This window comes from Camelus bactrianus, chromosome 7, assembly GCF_048773025.1.
Source record: "Camelus bactrianus isolate YW-2024 breed Bactrian camel chromosome 7, ASM4877302v1, whole genome shotgun sequence".
In the NCBI taxonomy this organism is placed as follows: Eukaryota; Metazoa; Chordata; class Mammalia; order Artiodactyla; family Camelidae; genus Camelus; species Camelus bactrianus.
Genome location: NC_133545.1, coordinates 26109923 through 26132390, shown reverse-complemented (window position 1 = coordinate 26132390; position 22468 = coordinate 26109923). Strand labels below are relative to the sequence as shown.

The 22468-nt window shown below is 41.0% G+C and overlaps 1 protein-coding gene across 1 annotated transcript in view; it reads right to left on the bottom strand.

Moving 5' to 3' along the window:
- The window catches only part of FAM3C (FAM3 metabolism regulating signaling molecule C), a 45045-nt gene extending 34280 nt beyond the window's left edge, over nucleotides 1-10765 (bottom strand). Inside the window, exon 1 of the mRNA XM_074367159.1 lies at nucleotides 10581-10765. The gene's annotated coding sequence lies outside the window, so the exon portion shown is untranslated. The remainder of the gene's footprint in view (nucleotides 1-10580) is intronic.
- Nucleotides 10766-22468: the final 11703 nt, after the last annotated feature.

Genomic DNA, 22468 nt, shown 5'->3' with positions numbered 1-22468 from the left:
ATGCAAGAGTGTAAATCAGCTTAAGGAAAGAGTACTGAATACATTTTGAGAGCAAATCAAGGAGCATCTGAACAAGTTCATACTGTATAGCACAGGGAACTGCATTCAATACCTTGTAACTTATGGTTTAAAAGAATATGAAAATGAACATATGCATGTTCCTACATGACTGAACACCAGAAACTGACACATTGTAAACTGACTATACTTCAATAAAAATATATTTAAAGGGGGGGGGCATCTATTTACTATGTGCTAATTCCAAATCATTCCCAAACTTGTCTTCTTAGGAGGAGACTAAACACAAAGAAAAAAATCTTTAGACAGAATCATCCTGGGGGGGTGGGGGTGGGCGGGGGATAAACCTTAATGGCATCTGATATGAACCTTAATGAACCTCTGACAATCAAGCTGTGATAGAACGGGTCCAGAAAAAACGAACACAACAATGAAAGCAGGAAAAGGGGCCTCGACTGGAGATTCAGAGCTCGTTAGCCCAGAGGCAACAGGTGAAAAGAGTTTATGTTTGTTCATTAAAAAGTAGACGCACAGAAACTAGAGCCATTTACCAAAACAAAAATTCAGGTGGTGGGAGGAGAGTGTTTCCATGAAAGATTTAAAAAATAAAATAAACTGACAGTATATCTACGAAATACATCTGTCCCCCCCCCCAAATGTAGTATAGGTCAAAACAACAAGTCCCAGTGTTTTAGATAAATGACTGAAGCAGATCAGGTTGCTCATGTGTCAAGGGCACAGTCACCTGAGAGTCTAGTGCAAGGAGGGCCACCCTGACACCCCCGTGAGACAGCGTTCTGGGTGAATGCCAAGCCAGTGACCCGGCCTGAAGAACAGTGCCTAAGTTAGGCTCTCTGATGGACATACCAGATTTCTGTGACTTTCTTGTAATTTAAACATTTCCTTTAGCCCAACTGTCTACTTTGGTCTAATTCAGTGAAGTTTTATTAAAATCAGGCCTGAACAAACAGGCATGTCCTAGTATCAGTCACCTGCAGGACAACAGATAAAAACACTGGCCAAGTGATACTTTCATTCTTTCCTTCAGAAGTGGACCCGAGTGATTTCAGGTGAATTACAAGAACACCATTCTGTATCAACAAAATAAGCTATAAAAACATTTTTTTTCAACCAGGAGGGAAAGGTTTTGTCAGTCAACAAAAGCTAGGTAATAATGCAAACTGCAGAGCAAGTCATACATTCTTATTTTATATAATCTTCCCAACAGCCCTATGACATTATGGATGAGGTCAAGGGATTTGTCCAAGGTCATATGAAGGGTAAGAAGATGATACTATAAACAAATCCACTTCCCTTTCACCCCAGCAGCTCACTGACATGCTCCCAGAAGTCTGTTGACAAAATTCCATGCCAATCAATTTGGCTTTTGCAAATTGCTCTGGAAATCGCTAATCTCTCCTGCCAACTAGCCACTCTAGGGCTCTGATGGTTTGTCAGAATGACTAAGCATGTGTACTAGAACACTCGTCCGAGACAGAAACGATACAGCAAAGTGAAGTGTACAGATACACTCACTGATATATTTAATATTAACAAACAACAATTGCTGAATTAAACATTGCAAATTATACTCCACAAATATAAAGAAACTATCACCAATTCAATCCAGCTTTAACTCAGTGCTGGCGAAACGGTGGTGCAGGGGAACAAAATATGCCACCCCAAAATGTCTCTTTGGCATGTTGATTATTTCGAGTTGGTAACGATCAAGGCCCAGAAGACTCTCTGACCTCCCCTCTTCGCTGCCTACAGAATTTAGACAAAAGGCCTATGACAGGAAGGGGCTATCACTGTAGACAACTATGTATAAAGTAGGTGTGCAGACAGGGAGGAATCTAGCAGTTAGAATTCCCCTACTGTCCCATTGTCACTGCATGACCCAGCAAACATTTACCAAACATCTGCTTTTCCAACTCCATGTGAATTGCTTTCCTCCCCTTTGAAGTCCCAAACCACCACCCCAACATCCGCCCTCTTTTGTCTTTAGCTCAAGACAGCGTTTAAGGTGAAAGTTTTGGTCATTTTGGCAAGCTTCTCAGTTTTCCTGGGTCTCCCCCGTGTATACATGTTATTGAACTTTTGTTTGATTTTCTGTTCATCTGTTTCATGTTAATTTAATTTTAGACCAGTCAGAAGAACCCAGAAGGGCAGAGGAAAATTTCCTCCTCCCGGACAGCAATTTTAAATGAACCAACTTAGTGAAGTACAGATGATTCTAATATTCATGTGAACTGGGGTTTTTCAAGAGGACTAAGGAAAAAAGATCAAAGTGCAAGCAAATGGATCTAAAGTATATTTAGGCCCAGTGATGGTTAATTTATACATGTCAATTCTGCTGGGCCAGAGTGCCCAGAGACTTGGTTACACATTCTGGGCGCGTCTGTGAGTCTTTCTGGATGAGAGTCACATTTGAGTAGAGCAGTTTGCCCTCCCCAAGTGAGTATGTCTTGTCCACTGTGTTGGGAGGCCTGAGCAGAACAAAAAGGCTGAGTCAGGCAGCAATGGCTCTTTCTGCCCACTGTCGTTAAGCTGGGACATCGGTCTTCACCTGCCTTCAGACCTGGACTGAAATGTACACCATGGACTTCACCAGGTTCTCAGGCCTGCAGACTTGGACTGGAACTGGACCATTGGCTCTCCTGGGGCTCCTGACTGCAGACCCTGGGACTTATCCTCCAGGGTCACAGCAGCCAATGCTTTGTGACATTTATCTCACTGAGACACTTATCTCCGATGGGTTCAGTTTCTCTGGAGAACCCAGACTAATACACGGCCCCCTCAGGATCAGAATGCAAGAGACCAAATTTTCAGTCCCAGAGCATTAAAAGAAAGAGGAAAATAACATAATACTGTAATCAAAAGGATGCTGCAGCTAAAAAATCACAAGTACACGTTATTCTAATATTTACAAACAAAAGTATGGTATTTAAAGAAAACGATTTGCAAAAAAATAACTGCATTTATGTAAAAATAGAGCAAGTGCTGCCAGCTTTCCTTCAAGGGCCGGATGGTAGATGATTTTGGCTCTGTGACCCACACAGTTTATCTCAACCACTCTGCTCTGCAGCTGTAACTGGAAAGCAGCCACAAACAATATGAGAACAAATGGGCCCAGCTGTGTTATAATGAAGCTTTACTTATGGACACTGAAATTAGAATTTCATAAAAATTTCATGCTACAAAACATTCTTCTTTTGATTTTTTTTTTCTTTCCAACCACTTAAATATATAAAAGCCAATCTTGGCTCATGAACCATATGGACCCACAAGTCATAATAAGTCAACCCGAGGTGAAGGAATAAAAAATGAAATTTACATTTAAGACAATTCTAAAATAGACGAATAAAAATCTTTCCTGAATGTGCTCTACTATTCCGGCATTTCTTGCTGGGCTATTTGCAGGATATACAATTTCTACAAGGCTTCTACTGATCCTCTCAGAAGTCCCAGCACAGAAGTAGGACAGTTCAAACAGCCCCAAACCCTGTGTTCATACGTATTCATCATATGTTTTCATAATCAACTGCTCTCCAAGGAAGAAGCATGTATTCCAGGATAACCAACCTAATGGATCCTCTTCAACAGGAAGGAAGAGTCCTTCCCTTCCTACAGATGAAGCTGTCCGCCTGCAGCAAAGATGGGAACACATCTAGACTCTGGAATGTCTTCCAAAGTGATCCCAGGAGACATTAAAAAATGGAGGAAAATCTTATTACTTCCTATTTCATTAACTGTAATATGATGGTGAGGAGATCATGACATAACTATTTTCTTTTTGTAAGTGTTTAAAAGTGATTATTTTTGTGATGGGCTTAAAGGCCATGGGAGGATGGGTAACTGTGCATCTGATATTTGAACTTTTAAAATTCCAAATATTTAGTTTTAAAAAATCTTTCCTGTAATAGAAAGCTGTCATAGTAGGTGCAGACTGCTATCAAGTACCCATTTCACCCAGATGCCACTATGTATACATCTTCACCAGGAGCGACATGCTTCTGAAATAACAAAATGAAGACGGTGAGAAGGCTGCATTCATTTAAAAGGATCTTAACATTCAGACACTCAGTATGATATGGGAGCTGCTATCACCGTGCTATAAATATTGTGAATTTAACAGAATGTATTATTCACACTAAATGCTAAACAGAAAAAAAACTATAATTACTACCTTGAAAGTATTTTAGTTCTAGTAGGAAATTCTGATATAGAATCCTACAGAATGGTTTTTAAAAATCTACCATTTTAACACACACATGTGGCAGATACCTTTTAAGCATATGACTTGATAAGGATTAAAGAGAAATTTTTTAGATGTCTACCCAACAATTAGAAAAGTATTCCAGGTTTTAAATGACCAAACTAATCTTATATTTTGACTAGAAGGTGAAAAAAAAAAAAAAAGGAGCAGAAAACAAAGTATTTGGGAAGGGAGGGAGGGAGATCTGTATAATTCTATAATGCCAAGAATATATTCACTTTCTCCAAAGATCCCTGAGGAAAATGTAAGTATATCCACTCTTCTGCAAAGTGGCCTTCAAAAAGGTGAGACTGCAAGCAATAAACCAAAAATTTTAAACAATGGCTCAAAAGAATCAAGAAATAGGTTAAGTCTTTTACAAAAAAAAAATTTTTTTAATGCTCTATTAAAAATCTTGAGAGGGATATGGATGACCTAATCCTGGGTTTGTAAGCTGTCTGAACTAGAACCACATGGCTTTACTTACTTTCTTACTAGCAGCATCTTGAAATTACATTAAAAAGAGGACTAATAGCTAACTGGGCCTCAGACACAGAAACAGAATTACAAGCATACTATGCAAAAGCACAAATGCACCGGAAGGCGCCCCCCACTCCCGCCATGTGTCCTGGGTGCACTGAGCTCTCCTCCATAGTCAACACATCATAAGTTGCTATCCTTTATTTTTATTTGGTTCTCCTGGCTGTGCATGGAGAAACACTTGAGAAAACTTCTATCTGATCTGCAGCAGCTGTGTAAAATTCTTAGACGAATGAGACGTGACACACTGTAACTGTCATACTCACTTGTCCCTCCAGTTAAGAACCGGTTAGCAAGGAGCCCTGCTAAGCATGCAAGCATCCTGCCTGTCCCGACTTGGCCCCAGTGACCAGGGAGGGAGAAGTCCCCAGGCCTGACAGACCACAGGCACACCACCCTGTCAGAGCAAAAGTATTTCAACACTGTCCGCACCACACTGAGAATTCCGTAGGACAACTCCTTCCACCAGTGTGAGTTAGCTAGAGGGGCCTCTGGTTCCTACCTCTTCACAAATTTGAGATGTTAGATTTCTGAAATACTTCCGCTGATCAACAAGCATTTAACCATGTTTCCTGTAAATACTTCAGGTGATTAGAAATGAAAGGGACAGGTATTCTGCTCCCCGCCCACCTCTCAAATCCAACAGAGTTAAGCAGCTTTTTCCTGATAAAGATATTTTATTTGCTAAAATGACACCACTGAAGGAAGCACCATAAGCGGGTGGAGATGCTCTTCGCTGAACTCTCACTGGTGAGGTGAGAACTCTAACCTGCAGATATTCTCTCACTCAAGGCCCAATGTGTCACCATGGTGTTTCTTTTTAAGCTGGCAGCCAGAGTTCAGGTCCACTCTGACCCAGACTTGGTGTGGACACCGATGATCACCGCAATATCCTAAAACCACTCAACAGGGGACAGTAGGTGGCTGGTGTGTATGCGTGTAACCTGCGAGCTGGCATTAATAAGGGCTGTGAACTTTCTAACAGAAAAAAAAGGGGAAAAAAGACAGAAATCAAATGATCAAGCCACACCAATCTCAATGTGACATTAAGTCAATATTCTAATGGACTGTGATTACAAAATGGAAATCACCAAAGTACAAAGAAGCTGAAAAATAAGACTCCTGAATTGGACTACCAACACATAAAAGACTGGAAATGGGTGGGATGAAAATACTATGGTGCCAAACGGGAGTGCGTTACACCTTGTGATACAGCTACTTTGCATTTTAAAACAGAGTCATCAGTATAATCTTCACTACAGACATGTATCAAGTGTGGACATCTTATGTTAAACTCTGTCATCAACAAACTTTACAAAGTAAAAGGTCTAAAGGAATGTTGCATTGTAAGCCTTTCATCTCATAGCTTCATAGTAACTCTTTACCATAACAAGAGAGCTTGTGCTTTCTCAGGTACCCAACACTATTTTATTGAGTCTAAGGTGCACACTACTTCCCTTATTTTAACATCTTAAATCAGGATGTGCCTTACAACCACATTTTCCCCCTCTTAGTAGTGACAAAGTCATGGTGTACTTTGCAGATATCTTAGATTCAATGAAACATCGTATCTGGTTCTTAGAAGCCCTGACTATAAAATGACCCACACCATGGGCACAATTACTGGTGGGTTTTTTACAATGCAAATTCCTGAGTCCAGAATTCCTCCCAGAAAGGATAAAAACCCCTGCATGGTTAACAAGCTCACCAGGCGACCCTTATTCTGACTCAGAACTTCAGCTCAACTGTACACCGATCCAAACACACAGAGTAGTTTGGGTAAGGGGCAGGGAGTGAGTCAGATCTAGGCCAAAAAAGCCCAAAGGTAAACCTCGCAAGACAAGAATCTTCATTCTTTCCTTCACAGTGAAAGGAAATTAGCCTGACTCTGGGCCAGGTCTCCTGTGGGGGTGCAGAGGGAGAGGTGGGCAGTGAATAAATCTGGAAATAATGTGTTGAACAACAGAGCGAGAGAGCTGTCTGCAGTGGTTACAACAGAGTGTAAAACTTAAAATCGTCCAAATGTTTTCTTGCAGTCTGCCCCTCTACCAAAGCAGAATTTTGCTTTAAAAGTCAGAATCCAGTTGAAGAAATGAAATGGGGATCAGATTTCTGTAACAGAGTACAAACACACCAAAAACACAAAACAAGACAAAATGACACTTCATTCTGCCTGCTCCCTCAGAGCGCCACAACTGTTGATTAAACAGCTGTAATGTAACTACCTTACTTCTACACTACACCATCCAGGGGGACAAAGATGGATGGGTGGATAGATGGAAAGAAAGGGAGGAAGAAACAGATACTACTTAACAATGGCAAAAATAAAACTAAACACAGTTTAACTATAAGAAGTTGAACACAAGTAGGATAAAGAAGTGTCCAGATCAACAATTGCTACAAAGAGACTAGAGAGGCCCAAATTTACATACAGTATAACTATCTTCATCTCATGTAAGTAGAGCATTTTACATTATATCAGATGAGCAGTTACAGAATTCTATTCTGAATGAATGTTTTAGAATTTCCCTACATATCCACTCCATTTCTACTGTCTTTAAGTAGTCTGCAGAACTTAACTGCACCAGGGCAGATGTCATTTGTCAGCCGAACTTTTCACGTGAAGAAATGGAGGAGCAGAGTGGCTCTATGTGCCCAAGGACCCTGGAGAGCACACCATTTCTCGCACAAAAAGAATGCAAGTTAGCAGCCATTTGCAAAGATCAGGAAGAAGCTTCTAGTGTAAAATTTTCTGAACCAATTAAAAAATTCATTTTTGTTGACCACATGTCCTTCCATACGCATTTAATGATCACTTAACTGCATATGCTAAATGGTATTGTAGTACACCAGATAACCAAGATACTACCCAGACAAGCTTTGCAGAATTTATGACGAAAATCAATTCAGACTCATAGATACAGATGTCCACATAATCTTTTCTCACTAGCACACAAAAACCAGGGCCCATCAATGGATGAATGACTAAACAAAATGCATTAAGTATCTTGGAATATTGGAATATTACTTAGCCATGAAAAGGAATGAAGTACTGATACAGGCTATAACATGAAGCAAACTCTAAAACATAATGCTAAGTGAAAGAAGCAACACACAAAAGATCACATATTGTATGACTCCATTTTCATGGAATACCCAGAATAGGTAAATATGTAGAGAGAGAGAGCAGACTAGTGGTTGCCAGAGGTTGGAGAGAGGGATGGAATGCGGAGTAACTGCTTAAGGAATATGAGGTTTCCTTCCAGGGTGATGAAATGTTGTAGAACTAAACAAAGGTGATGACTGCACAATGCTATGAATGCATTCAATGTCAATGAATTGTACACTTAAAAATGGTAAATTTTGTTATGTGGATTAAATTTAAATTTTAAAGGAAATTGAAAAACTCACCAGAGTGAACCTAGAAAAATAATGAACAGATGAAAATTAATTAGAAGTAAGGGAGACGTAAGTAATAAAACAGCTTGAATCAAATGTACAGGCCAATGAAGATGACAGTGAAAGAATACTGATGGGGTAAACTGTGGGAACTCAGAGGTAGTGGAACACTTCCTCCTGTGAGAGAAAGTCAGTTGACTCTATTTTAGGAGAATAAAAATCAGAAAATCTTTTAAAGTTTAAAGAGCTTGGGAACCATGCTCCACCTTCCCAATCAGAGTAAGGAAATTAGGTAATATATGATATTAAGTAATTTGGTCAATGTCATTTATGAACTAAATGCAAAACTACTGCTTAAAATCAGATATTCTGATCCTAAACTCAGGAATCCTTCTGAACTAAATGCAAGACAAATGTTTGCTATTGTACCAAACTCTCAGCTAGATGGATTTCTGTGAGACTTAAGACCAAGTTTTTTTACTTCTTAGGTCATGGATTTTTCAGTTTTAAGAAATGGGTATAAAAGTGGACTCATTGTCTCAAAGATAAATTAGCTCTGTGAGGCCCCAGGCTGTCTTATTCATAGCATCCATGATACCTATAACTCCTGGCATGTGGAGACCCTCTCATATGTCTAAATGAATATATAAGTTTTTGAATACTGAGACTGGCCATGTAAGACCTAAGATTTGTGGTTAAAAAAAAACCTCTTCTGTTCCTCCACAAAAAAATGGGACTAATTTTCACCATTCAACACCCTCTTGGTCCTCTGACCCTCTCTCCAATTACCTTTCCCTTTTTAATGCATCTTTAATTATGAAAAGATTAGTTAGCAATGCTTTTTAAAAATGTAACATATATTAAGTGTATTTAAAAAGTCACTTTAACCCGTGGTGTTCAGTCTTACTGACACTCCCACCCCCTACATTGGGGGTTTGGGGGAAACTGGTCTGTGTCCTTTTAAAAAAGCCCCACTTGTGGGTGATTGAGAATCACTGCATCAAACTCTTTATTTCTTACTATCAAGAAATGCTAGTTTTTAATGAGCTGAGGAAACTAGGCAGAATTAGTGAAACAAGGTGTCCCACACCTGTATAAAATTGGAAAAAACTGTGACTTAATTAGTAAACTGCCAGATTAACTCAAGAGACTGGCAGCCTTTAGAAAGGGGTACAGTTAATGATAGGACTAAAACAGGGTGCTGATTCTGCCAATCTCCTGTTGAATGGCATAAGCTGAAAACTTGTATTTTCTAAGGAGAGGAACTTCAAGAGAGCCCTCTGTACTCAATAATGCACTGTATGAATTACATTAAAATCTCCCAAAACTTATAAAATGCGACCGTATACCACTAGTTCCGCAAGGTGGTCCAGACTTCAAGGGATCTGGGATCTACTGTCAGTATTAACCTTTAGGTAACCTCTAGGGGAGTTCGTATTTTCTTTGTAAAATTGGGAAACATATACAAACAGACCTACTCTACGGGTTGTAAGAAATAAATGTGCGTATGAAAAGCACTTGACACAGTGCCCTAGTAAGCAATCTAATATTATCTAGTATCATTGTATCCATATTCTTTTTGATCAAATAAAAAGAAATGAAACGGTTCTGTCAATTAGACAGTAGTTTACTATCATACGACTTTTTTTTTTTTTTTTTAAAAAGCAAAAAGTCGAGGATGATGAAAACACAAAAAAATCAAAGCTGGAGATCTTAATCTCAAATCATCAGTCCATCACTCATTGTTTAGATCTAGGATCACAAATCGTCACACATGGTAGGGACTGTGACGTTAACAGCATACAAATGGAGGGAAAAAACCTAAACTAAAAGCACATTCATCAATGACACGGAACACCAATGGGCTGGATAGGTTTTAAAAAGAAGTACCTCCAGCTAAAGAGACGCTAAAACTTTACAAGTGAGCCAAGACCGCCCTCCACTGAGTTCAAACGCAACATTCGACTCCATCCCCGCCTCTTTAGAGCACTCAGCCCCCATTTCCGATCCAAGCCGGAGCCCCCGCGCCGGACCCGCAACCCAGGTACCAGCCCCAAGCCGGAGCGCCAGGTGCAGGCGCCGCCCCGCCCTCCGCGGAGCCCCGGGACTGTCGCCGGGCTGGGGACGACCGCGCGGGGGCGGCGGCCCGGAGCCGCGGCCAACTGCGCTCTGATGCCCCAGTCCTGCCGCGCCCTGCCCCCCGCGGGACCGGCCACGACGACCGGCCACGACCGGGCACGCCCCAGGCCAGCGGTCGTGGGGAGAGCGGAGGGTGAAGGTGAAGGTGGGTGCCCGGCTCCACGCAGCCTCCCTCCATCCTCCCCGTCCTCGGCTACGGTTCCGTCCGCATCCCCGTCCGTCTCACCGGCCTCCCGCCCGCCTCTCTGCCGCGCGTGCCCGCTTTCCGGCCTCCCTGCGGTTAGTCCTGCCGGAGGCCAACGGGAGCCGCCGCCGCCGCCACCTCCCGCTCGCTCCTCCGCTTCCTCCCTGGTTCCTCTGGCTTCCCCTCACCCCCGCGAGTGGCCAGGAGGAAGCCAGCTCGCCGCTGGGCCTCCTCCCCCTCTTCCCCGCTGCGACCAATGGGCCCCCGCCACCGGGAAGCCGCGCCCGCCCCCTGGCGGTGGAGGACTGAGCCGGCGCCCGGCAGCCCGGAGGGAAGGGCCGGGGAACGGAGGGAGGGGTCTGCGGCCCCGCCCCCGGCCACGCTGCGCCTCCTGGACTTGCCACGTGGGAGCCGCAGAGCGGCGGCTGCGCCCAGCAGCCCCCCCTGGAGAGGGGCAACGGGGCAACGGTCTCCTGCCCTCATTCCCCCGCCTAACACGCACTTCCATAATTCCCACCGTTAAGGCAGAAATTGTAAAATAATCACTCCCGTTCCAGAGATCTACCAGCTGGGACATAGGAGGAGATGGTCATATCAACCTAAGGTCGTAGGCAATTTCCTTTTGACTTCTTAAAAGCTAGCTAACCTATGGTGAAATGCTACCTATCCGGAGCACTAGAACGTTGTTGACCTTAAATGTTTGACTCAAGGAGAAAAGTAGAGCTTGGATTATGCACCTCACGTTTATGCAATTTATTTAGGAATACAGAAGTTAGAAACGTTTTCCTCCTGTACACACTTTTTTCACTATTGTGTTGGTAACTGGGAAGTCAGTCCGAGTCCCACTATACAAAACTTAAGAACACAAAATTGTTTCGTTATTCAGATCCGTATTTCAGAATAATTAATAACTATAACTCTCATTATTAAATATTAGGTAGAATATTGGAAAAATACATGGTTGGAGAAACTAAATTGCATTGACCATAGTAAGTATTCTGAGTTTTAACTTTCCTCCAAAAATATAAAACCCAGAACTTAAGTAATAGCTATGAATTTGGGAGTTTGTGTTCCATGGTGATAGGAGAAACAATAAATGCATTCTGAGAGCCTTCGTGCTTGGGCCTTGCTGGGCCTTTGGGAATGTGTTCTTATTTAATGCTCACAACTCAACCACAGTAGATATTATCTGGGTTTTGCTTTAACAAATCAAATAAACAAACAAAACAAAACAACAAAAACAAAAAAACCAGGATTTCAAAGCTGAGTTTAAATAAGTTGTTCAAAAAAAGGCAGTAAGTTGTGAAGTTGGAATTCCAGCCTAGTCCATCTAGCAGCAAACACACACGGCACTTTGTTTCTTATGGTCCTAAAGCACATGTCCTGTCACCATGCCTTCCCTACTGCCCCATGTCTCACTAAAGAATTTAGAAGCCTCTAGAGTAGGGAGGTCAGGCCATATTTGTGAAAAAGCTTTTTGCTCCATAACCAAATTGGCCTGTACAGAAATGACATGTGCCATATTTTTTTAGCACCACACTTGAAACAATTTCTGAACTGCAAGTGTGTTTGGTATCCAATGACCATAATATACAGCTTAGGATCCTTCAGTAAGTAATTACATTGATAATAGTGGGTCACAACCAACATTTTGCTGTTGATTCACTGAAAGAGATTAGAACAAAAACATCAGGGTTCATAGCACAAACTAAGGATAAGTGTTGTTTCATAAAACATTTGTACAGTATTAGGTATGGTTGAGCGTCTGGAACACAGTGTTCTGGGCTACCACGTAAATTATATTTCTTAATATGGATTGCAGCGTTTAAAAGTCGGTAAATCAGTTCTTTAGAACATTTGTTAATCAACCAGTTTTTTCACCTACTTTTTTACTTGGCAAGAGGTAGGGAGGCTGGAGAAGTAGTCAGTATTAATGATTAAGTTTAAAAAGACTACAGAAAACTTTGCTGCTCGGATAGGCTTAAACTAAACTAATGTTGCTATGTTACATAATAATAGATAATGATAATTTACATTTTTAAGCCAATATTTATTTTACATTTGCTGTGTGCCAGGCTCTTTCCTAAGAGCTTTGCATATATTTACTCATGTAATCCTCACAATAATCCTATAAATACAGAGGAGAAAATTGCATGACAGAAAAGGAAAGGTGCCCAAGATTCTGCTAGTACATGGCAGAGCCAAGTTCAAAACCACATGCCCCAAATTCAAAGCTCACCCCTGTCTATAGTTGAAACAAAAATTCATTCTCTCTTCAGTGGGTGTAGGGTTTTACATAAAACTATAACTTATACTATAGTATTTCCCACATAAGGATTACATAATATTGGTAAAGGTAAAACTGGATGAAAAGCTTCAGAATATTAATTGGACCCATTCTCAAGCAGAATATTTCACTTGGCATCAGTTATCTGTAAATGGAGTAGGACCTGCAAATACAGCCACCATCAATTCCTCCTGTTCCTGGAAATTCATGTCACCTTTACCATCAATTAGTAGAATCTATAGTTCCTCCTCTTGTTGCGGAAAAATGTGTCACAGCTCGGTGTTACAGCTCAGTTGTGACAACAACCTGGATCCAAGCGAGAGAACGAGCAGCACTGGGAGAGTTGGAGAACTCAGGTTTATTACGCCACCAGGCCCAGAGGAGTTAACACTCCAAGCTCTGGATAGTGTCTGTAGGTTTACACAGGCCTTGATAGGCTGCCAGTTTTACACATTGCAACATCATATGCAAATAAAGTATAACAGAAGTTGACCAACCAGGAACAAGCTTTGTAGAAATAGACCAATCAGGAATGAGAGAAATAACCAATCAGGAGTGAGCTCCATGCAAATGAAGTACTACAAATGGACCAATCAGAAGTTAGGGAAGTGGACCAATCAGAAGTGAGAGTAATAACCAATCAGGAGTGAAGGAAATAACCAATCAGAAGTGAGCTCAGGGAACCAATACAATTTTAGGAGTAAGCAAGCTGTTTCAGAGGCAAAAAGTGAGATAGAGCCTCTGGGCCAGGGAACTGGATGGTGCTGGCAGGAGAGTAGTGGCCCTGTTTGGGGGTCCTGCGGGTCTTTTTATGGGGCTTCCCGCCTCACTCTGGAACCTAGGCTGACCCTGGGGCTTGTTTTGATGCACAGAATGCAGCTGAAGGGAGGTTGTGTAACTTCTGGACCTTGAAGCTTCCATTTTCACTGTCTTGGGATCTAGTCACCACATTAAAGAAACTCAGACAAATCTACTGAATGCAAAGAAACAACATGGAGAGAGAAAGAGAGGCCTAGTTAGGCCCAAACCATCCAGCTCTGTGGGCTGAGTCAGTAGACGTGTGAGTGAGTTCGTCTGCGTGTTCCAGCCCCAGCTGAGTTCCGCTTGAGTGTACCAGACCAGTGACCCCAGACAATGCTATGTGGGAACCACCCAGTCCAGACCAGCCAGCCCACAGAATCTTGAGAAATCGTTGTTTGCTACTGTTTACACTTGCTAAGTTTTGTGGTAGTTTTTTTATGTGGCAATAGTTTAATGAAACATGGAGGAAAAGGTTTGTAAAAAATAAATAAACAAACAAACTCATTCATTCATTCATTCATAAATAAATGCAAGCCGACCAGCCCCAGGAGTAGAGTTACATTAAAATATGAAAGCATGCTTATATTGGAGTATACAGTCAAACTTGGAGACAGACAGCCAGAAACTCTCCTAGCTTTTAAAGAATATCGAAGGGAAAAAAATGGAAGTAGAATAATAAAAACGAGTAAAACTGTCAAATGTTAATACCTACACTGGGTTAGATAACACATTTGGGCATGGCTTAAAAAGTGGTGCTCAGAATTTTCAGAAAAATGTGCATTCAGAGCTCTCACACTCCCTCCAGCCTGTTGGTACAAGCCATGGGACACGAGTAGTACGCCTCTCATCCCACCAACTCCTCTGCCAAGCCAGCCTGGTCAGCTGGGCCAAGGGTAAGCCTAGGTGTCTCTATAAAGGCTCCAAATTTCCCGGCTTCTCTTCTTCACAGCCTGTGTTGGCCTCCTGAGCCAGGTGGACTTCTGCCTAAATGCCTCACCCTGAATTCCTCTCCTTTCCTTTCCTTTGATAAATTTACCATTTTAGCATAAATTTTGCCATTTTAACTGTTTAAAGTGTCCAGTCCGGTGTTATTAAGTACATTCACATTGTTGTGCAATCAGCACTAACTTTCACCTGTGGAACCCTTTTTTATCTTGGAAAAACTGAGACTGTACCCATTAAATGATAACTCCTGGGGGAATTTATCTTGGAAAAACTGAGACTGTACCCATTAAATGATAACTCCTGGGGGAAAGGGAATGGGAAGAGATAAATTGGGACTTTGAGATTTGCAGATACTAACTGCTATATATAAAATAAATAAACAACGTTTCTTATGTATAGCACAGGGAACTATATTCCATATCTTGTAGTAACCTATAATGAAAAAGAACATGAAAAGGAATATGTATGTATATGTATGACTAAAACACTATGCTGTACACCAGAAACTGATGCAACATTGTAAACTGACTATACTTCAACAGAAACAAGCAAAAAACAGTAACTCCTCATTCTCCTGTCCCTCCAGTTCATTGCAACACCCATTCTACATTCTGTTTCTATGAGGGTGACTACCTTAGCTACCTTATATATGCAAATTAATATTGTTTAAAAACAGCATGCCCACAGATTTCATGACACCGTATGTGATACATAGGTAACACAGTCTGTACAAAATAAGTGTTTATTTATTATGAAACATACATAAGCTACAATGAAATCATATTATAACAAATGTATTTCTGCATAAATAAGGACTCTAGTTTTCCATCTATTGCTACTTTTCTAGCAACATACATGAAAATTATAGATATTATAAAAATTCGGAATTTTAAGTGATGTCTTTCTTATTCTACTCCCTAGGAAATTCTGCTTTGGATTAGATCTTTTAATAGATCTTTCAGTGTGGGAAAATTTGGCACTTTCGTGTTGGTTGTAAGTCATATTAAATAACGTACTGAATATGGTAACCCACATCTAAAATATGTATTGGAATCAAGACTGCAAATTAACTTCCCTTTCCCTGAAAGTGTGTACAAGTATGTATTATAAACAATTATTAAGATAACTAGTGGTTTTTTCAGAAGAATAGTTTTATTATTCTGTCTTATAAACTATTACTGGCTAGAAAAATTTCTGATTCAGCATCACAATCTAAAAAAATACTTTTTTGAAGTCTTGAATGGCAATGGGACCTATTTGTAAGGCCAAGCAAGGATACAGAAGCCAGAGATCAGCTTAAATGCACAGACACACACGCACACACGCACATGCACATCTTGCATATATATATAATACACATATAATCTATGAGATATTTTTAAATGTATATTTATCAGTCCTTAGGAGAAAACATTTTTTTTACTGCTGCAGAGCAAGTGGCAAGATGTGACTACACCCCTGACATTCATATAATTCTAAGTAAATGGATGAATAAGCCTCACATTAAGTCATCTAAAAACACTTCTTTCCACATCTCATTAAAAAAAAAAAAAAGTCCACAAGAAAATCCTCTGAGAAGAAGCAACTGAACAAACTTTTGTGTTTTCCTAAAACATAATTGCTTCAGTCTGTAACTTCAGTCTTTGGTTCAGAACTGAATATGGGAACCTTTTAGACTAAGCACAAAAGGATTCACTGTGACGGTGGTATTTTTTATTAAACATTAAGATCTCTAGTTACATTAAATTGAAATGCACTGTTTGCTTTGAAAAGCAAAGCCACAGGAATATGGGTAACAAAATATCATCCACTGGTTAGTATTGCATTAAGACCTGTTCTCTAGCGGATTTAGCGGTCACTAAAGATAATTCAGCAACACTTCAGGAGGCCAAAATCCTGTATGATTACAGCAGGTCTAAGAAATACACAAGTGGCAAAACAAACAAACAACAAAGCCAAACAACACCTACTCCATGCATTGTTGCCCTCTTGGAGTGTTCTTTTCTTGTAGTTTTATATATTCTCTTAGATTTGTTGAACCTTTTTCCTAATGTTACTAATTTCAGTATCGCCTGTCCAAAGAATTAGATGGAAATATTGGAATCCCAGATGACTTTCACATCCACAGGCATGATTTGTGCAAAGCTGAATGTGCAAAATGCCTTTCCTTGATATACTTGTGACCTAGATGGGGAACTGGAATCAGCTTACATACCCAAATTTGTTTCATTAACTGCATTTTGCATTTAACTTTACATCAATTTCTATTGTAGTTTCTTCACTCCCTACCCCCTAACGGTACCACATCTGAGCTATTCTGAACTTGTGTCCTGATTAAGTATGAAAGGATATTTATGAGTCCCTAAGCCATTCTTTTTTTTTTTTTTTTTTTGCACTTTTATTTCGAAATGTTTCTTGTAGGACTACTGTGGCCTCACTGAGGTTTGGTACATATTTTTAAGTGTAATTTATTTACCCAGAGAAGTTCTGCTCAAATATAGCATCTGGTATTTTGTAGAGTTCTATCCAATAGTCAAATTTTCCATCTCTATTCATGAAGCAAAAGTTAGGGAAATTGCTCACTTCACTTTAAAAAGCCAGGAGTAGGAAATTTAACCTTCAGTTTCTATATTTTCCAAAACAGTGTCACCTTCCCAAATTCCCCTTCTCTTCTGTGACTCTGGGACACCCTTCCCTGAACCCATCATTGTTTAACACATTGAGAGGCCTGAGATGGGACAGTTGGGTTGGATTTGGAGTCAGACAGGTGAATTTAGATCCTGGCTCTATCTATTACTAGCTGCTGAGTGACTTCAGGCAAGTTGCTTCCTCTGTTCAAGCCAGTTTCCACCCATAAATGAAAACAATAACAATTCCCTGACAAAGTTTGGGGGATTATTTTCTTTAGTAATGGAAAACATTTAGTATAGTTTTTAGCAAAAGAGATGAAACTCATTTGCCATACATGGTCTCAGAGAATTTTTCAGTGCCTTTACCCACTGTTCCCCTGATCTGCACATAAAACTTTGGTGAGATATCTGCTTACCAGTTCAGGCTACTGGTTGTCCTGGAACTTTGCATGCCCTTACTCTGGTTCTCTCTGAAACCCTAGGAATCATCTTTCTAGGGATCTCATGTTCTGCTATTCTGTACTACACTTCGGCAGACAGCATGGTCTGATTCATAGGAGCTGACATCTCATGGCTCCTCGTCCCCTTGCTATCACCAGCCCAGCAAAGCTGTCATCTCTGCATCACCAACAGCAGACCTGCTAGGTGATCAGGCTTGCCACTGGTCCATTTACCCTCTTCCAGGAATCCAGAGACCCCATGGCTTTTAATTAACTGTCTATACCTGTGTTTTAACCTAAACTGCTTACTTTCTCAAATCCTTAACTCATGTGCCAAATTCTTTCACAGTTTCTCACAGCTCCTTATTGGAGACAGAACTTTAACTTATTTCTTATGGAATCACCATTGTATCTCTCCAACAATCCTATCCTTTTCTATTTTTTGTTTTGATGGAAGAAATTTTCACATATGAAGGTATGGGGAAGTCATTCTGGTTTACACATGATTTGGCTTGAACTTTATGCTAACTAGAACAGACTGTCTTACAGTCTGTGAAACATGTATTGTACATCTGCTTTAACCATTAAAGGAAAGAATGCATTTAAAAATCAAAATGGAGTAACTGCAATTTAGGCATTTGAAATGGAGCTAGGTGCCCACGTGGGTGTAGTTTCAGACATTTTCCTACATTACTGAGAACTTGGATCTTCTGAACTGTATCAAACTCAAGGACACCACCAGCTATTCTCAAAATAATATCTGCTTGCAGGTGCCAGCTGTAACCCTATGGTCTCAAGGTCTCCCTTTGCAACTACCCTGCCATCTCAGACCCCAACTGATCCTTATTTAATAAACACCCTGACTTCTTGCCAGGTCTGATTATAATTCCTGACAAACAACTCATGTAACTAATTGCCACCTTGTGGTTTTTGCCTTTATAAGCCTCTCCCATTTTGTAGTCTGGCAGAACACAATTCAAATGCTTCTTAAATCTGTGTCTTCCAGGCTATAACCCTCAGTTTGGCTCAGATACAATTCTTTTCTATTCCTATTTTAGAGGATTTATTGACTATTTCCATTGACTGTCTGTCTGTTTGTTTTTGTTGTTGTTCCGTTATATACTGTTTCTCTTGGAGCCTCTCATATATGGTGGGTCATTCTCCCCACCAAAGAGCTTAACATGTAATTCCATTTTAGAGGCTTCTGATTTGGCATTTTAGTGCATTTCCTGAGGCAGGGATTGAGTATTCCCATTAGGGCACACAAAAGAGTTCACAAAATGTTAACTGAATGAAAAAATTAATTCGCTGTATAGGACAACTTTGAGTCTCCTGAAAATTTTTAAATAAACTTTACTTTCAAGAGAATACACACCCCCTGGCAACCACTAACCTGTTAGCCATCTCTGTAATTTATCATTTCAAGAATGTTATATAAACGGAATGATATGGTATGTAACCTTTTGAGGTTCACTTTTTTCACTCAGCATAATTCCCTTGAGATTCACCAATTTGTTTTTCTCAGGGATAGGTTACAGACATAAGAAGGTGGGTGTGGTTATAAAAGGGCAGTGAGGGATCCCTGTGGCAGTAGAATAGTTTTGTTTCTTGACTGTGGTGGTGGCCACCTGAACCAAAACAGGTGATTAAATTACATAAATTAAATAGATACACACAAGTGAGTACAATTAAAATTGGGGAAATCTGAATAAGATTCTTGGATTGTATCCATGTCAATATTCTGGCTGTGACATTGCACTGTAATTACGTAAGATGCTACCATTTGATTTTACCAACCAAGTAGAGGGTATACCAGATCCCTTCTATTTCTTACTACTGCATGTGAACCTATAATGATCTCAAAATAAAAGGTTTTAGAATACACATGAGGCATTTTTGGCTGTTAGAGTAAGACAGCATTCTTGAAAAATCATGTAATTTGAATGTCAGTTTTTAAAAGAGCTTGAGGAATTTTGCACCTGTCATTTTAAAGATTTTTAAATAGCACATATTACACAAGGAGCCTGGGGCAACTGTCTCTCTAGCTGCTAAGATAAAAATGATTCTACTATTACACACAGACATGATGGAGACTGATTCTGCAAACAGCTCAAGGGGATGATGGATATATTAGTTTCCTAGGGCTGCCCATAACAAATTACCAAAACCTGCGTGGCTTAAACAGCAGAAATTCCTTCTTTCACAGTTCTGGAGGCTAGAATTCTGAAATCAAGAGGTTGACAGGGTGGAGCCTGTCCCTCTGGAGGATCAAGGGGGCAATTCTTCCTTTTTTCTCCAGCTTCTAGTGGCTCCAACCATTCCTTGGTTTGTGAATGTGTCACTCCAATCAATGTGTCTGTCTTCACCTGGCCTTCTCCTTTTCTTTCTGTGTCATCTCCTCTTCTATGTCTTGTAAAGACACTTGTCTTTATATTTAGGGCCCACTGGATAATCCAGTATGATTTCTTTTAATTTAAAAAAAATTAATTGAAGTTTTGTTGGTTTACAATGTTGTGTTAATTTCTGGCATTTTAAAAAAATTTTTTTAATGGAGGTATTGAGTATTGAACCCAGGACCTCATGCATGCTAAGCACATGCTCTACCACTGAGCTATACCCTACCTGCCCTTAAAATGAATTTTTTTTCAGTATGATCTTATCTCAAGATCCTTACTATGATTACATTTATAAAGAAACTCTTTCCAAATAAGGTCATCTTCACAAGGGATTAAGATGTGGATATAACTTTAAGAAGACACCATTCAACATACTACAAAGAGCAATAATTAATTCATCCATTTTTTCTTTCAAGAGTATCCCTTAAGCTCCTAATAGGAACATAATACCATCCTAGGAAAGATGATCCATGCACTATGACATCTATGGATAACTTGAAATCACATTGTGGGGGAAAATACCATGCCAAAGCTTAAAGACAGTAGATACAAGGAATGTGTAAATGCAAGTCAGGGCAGGGGTCAAGTACAGGAGATCCAGGGAGGCTGATCCATTGTAAATTGGTAATAGGTAGATTTCTCATGGGTTATATGAAGGGAAATATAGCTTGAGATGGGCCTTAAGGGGTGATAGGTTTCATTTCAGTCTTGAGGAATAATGCGGGCAAAGGTATTGTGGTGGAAATGACCACTCCAACCAAATGTAAGTATGTAGGAAATAAAATCAATGCCACCAAAAGCCTGATTATTGAGGGAAATTTTACATTGAGACTAGGTCCACAAAGGCTGTGAATGTAATTAAGGAAGTTCACGATAAATGAGAGCCATGGAATATTCCTTCAAAGAGGGTGGCACTAACTGGTTTTATTTGTAAGACTCAGACAGGGAAGTGCCCCAAATGGGAGATCAGCTCCGGGCTCTGGCATAGAGCTCACAAGAAGAGGGGAAGTTCTGAGCTCACGTGGTGAGAACTGAAAGAAACTGAAGGGCATGGGAGACACCCAAGGCAGGCTTCACGGGGGAGCGCTCAGTCACATAGGGCCGGCATTAGTCAGGGCTCTGCATAGAAACAGAACCAAAGGGATAATAGTAGTAATTGGTTCCTGCTATTACAGAGGCCGACAAGTCCCATGATCTACAGGGTGAACTGGCAGGCTGGAGACCCAGAAGAGCCAGCCCCAGTGTAGTTCCAGTCCCAAGACCAGTAGGTTGAAGTCCTGCTGAAGCCGGGAAAAAGCTCATGTCCTGTTTGAAGGCAGTCAGGCAGGAGGAATCCTCTTTTACTCAGAGGAGGGTCAGCCCTTTTGTTCTATTCAAACTTCAACCTACTGGATAAAGCCCACTTACGTTAGGGAGAGCCATCTGCTTTACTCAGTCTACACATTTAAATAGTAATTTCATCCAAAACCACTCTCACAGCAACATCCAGAACAACGTTTGACCAAATATTTGGGCACCCTCTGACGCAGTCAAGTTGACACATTTAAAACTGTAACACCACAGGGCCCCAAAATCACTAGGACCCTCCTTGGGGTTTAATGCTGTGTAGTTGCTTAAAGTTCTTAACAGTTTTATTTTTGAATATGTGTTTTGTGAGACCTGATGGGGCCACGAAGCATGATTTGGATGTTTGGAGCCATGGTTCACCTGTAACCCTACCCACCTCCCTAAGCCCCCTCAGCTCCCCAGGGTGGGTTTTCTACCACCAGCCTCACCCCCACCCCTGGTGTCCTAAGCCATCACCCCCTTCCTCTCCCTGCCCCCACCTAGTGACCACGGCCACACGCTGCCCCAGGGGGCCTGGTGCTGGCATAGAGAGGATGGAGATGGGCATGCAGGCTCTGCCGCATCTCACAGCGGGGCTCAGGGCGACTCTGTGAGAGCAAGCTCTTGTCCCTCCTCTACCCGGGCACTATGCAGACCCTGGCACAGAGGGTGTAAGCTTAAGGGTCACTGTCCACTGGGGAGTTAGACAAAGGGCTTCTCTGGTCCCAACTGGGGCCCTGAATGTGATCCAGCAGCTAATGGGAGAGGGAACCTGGCCACCAGTAGTCATGGGGCGAGGCCTGAGTGACCCCCGTCTGAGGGAGGGCCACACTGAATCACACATGGAAAAGCACCAGGACAGACTGAGAGAGAAAGATCCTGGAGAAACCGTTCTGTTCCTTTAACGGTGTCTTTTCTCTGCTTTTTGAGCAGGGCTTCTGCATTTTAATTTTGCACAAATGATGTCACAAACTGGGAGAGACCATAAAGGAAGACTAGACAGGCTCTGTGATTGAATGGATGCAAAAATTGCAGAGACAAAATGTATTGAGACTATGATTTTAGGTGACACAGAACATGGAAAGCTCTGTTGCTAGCAATGGCC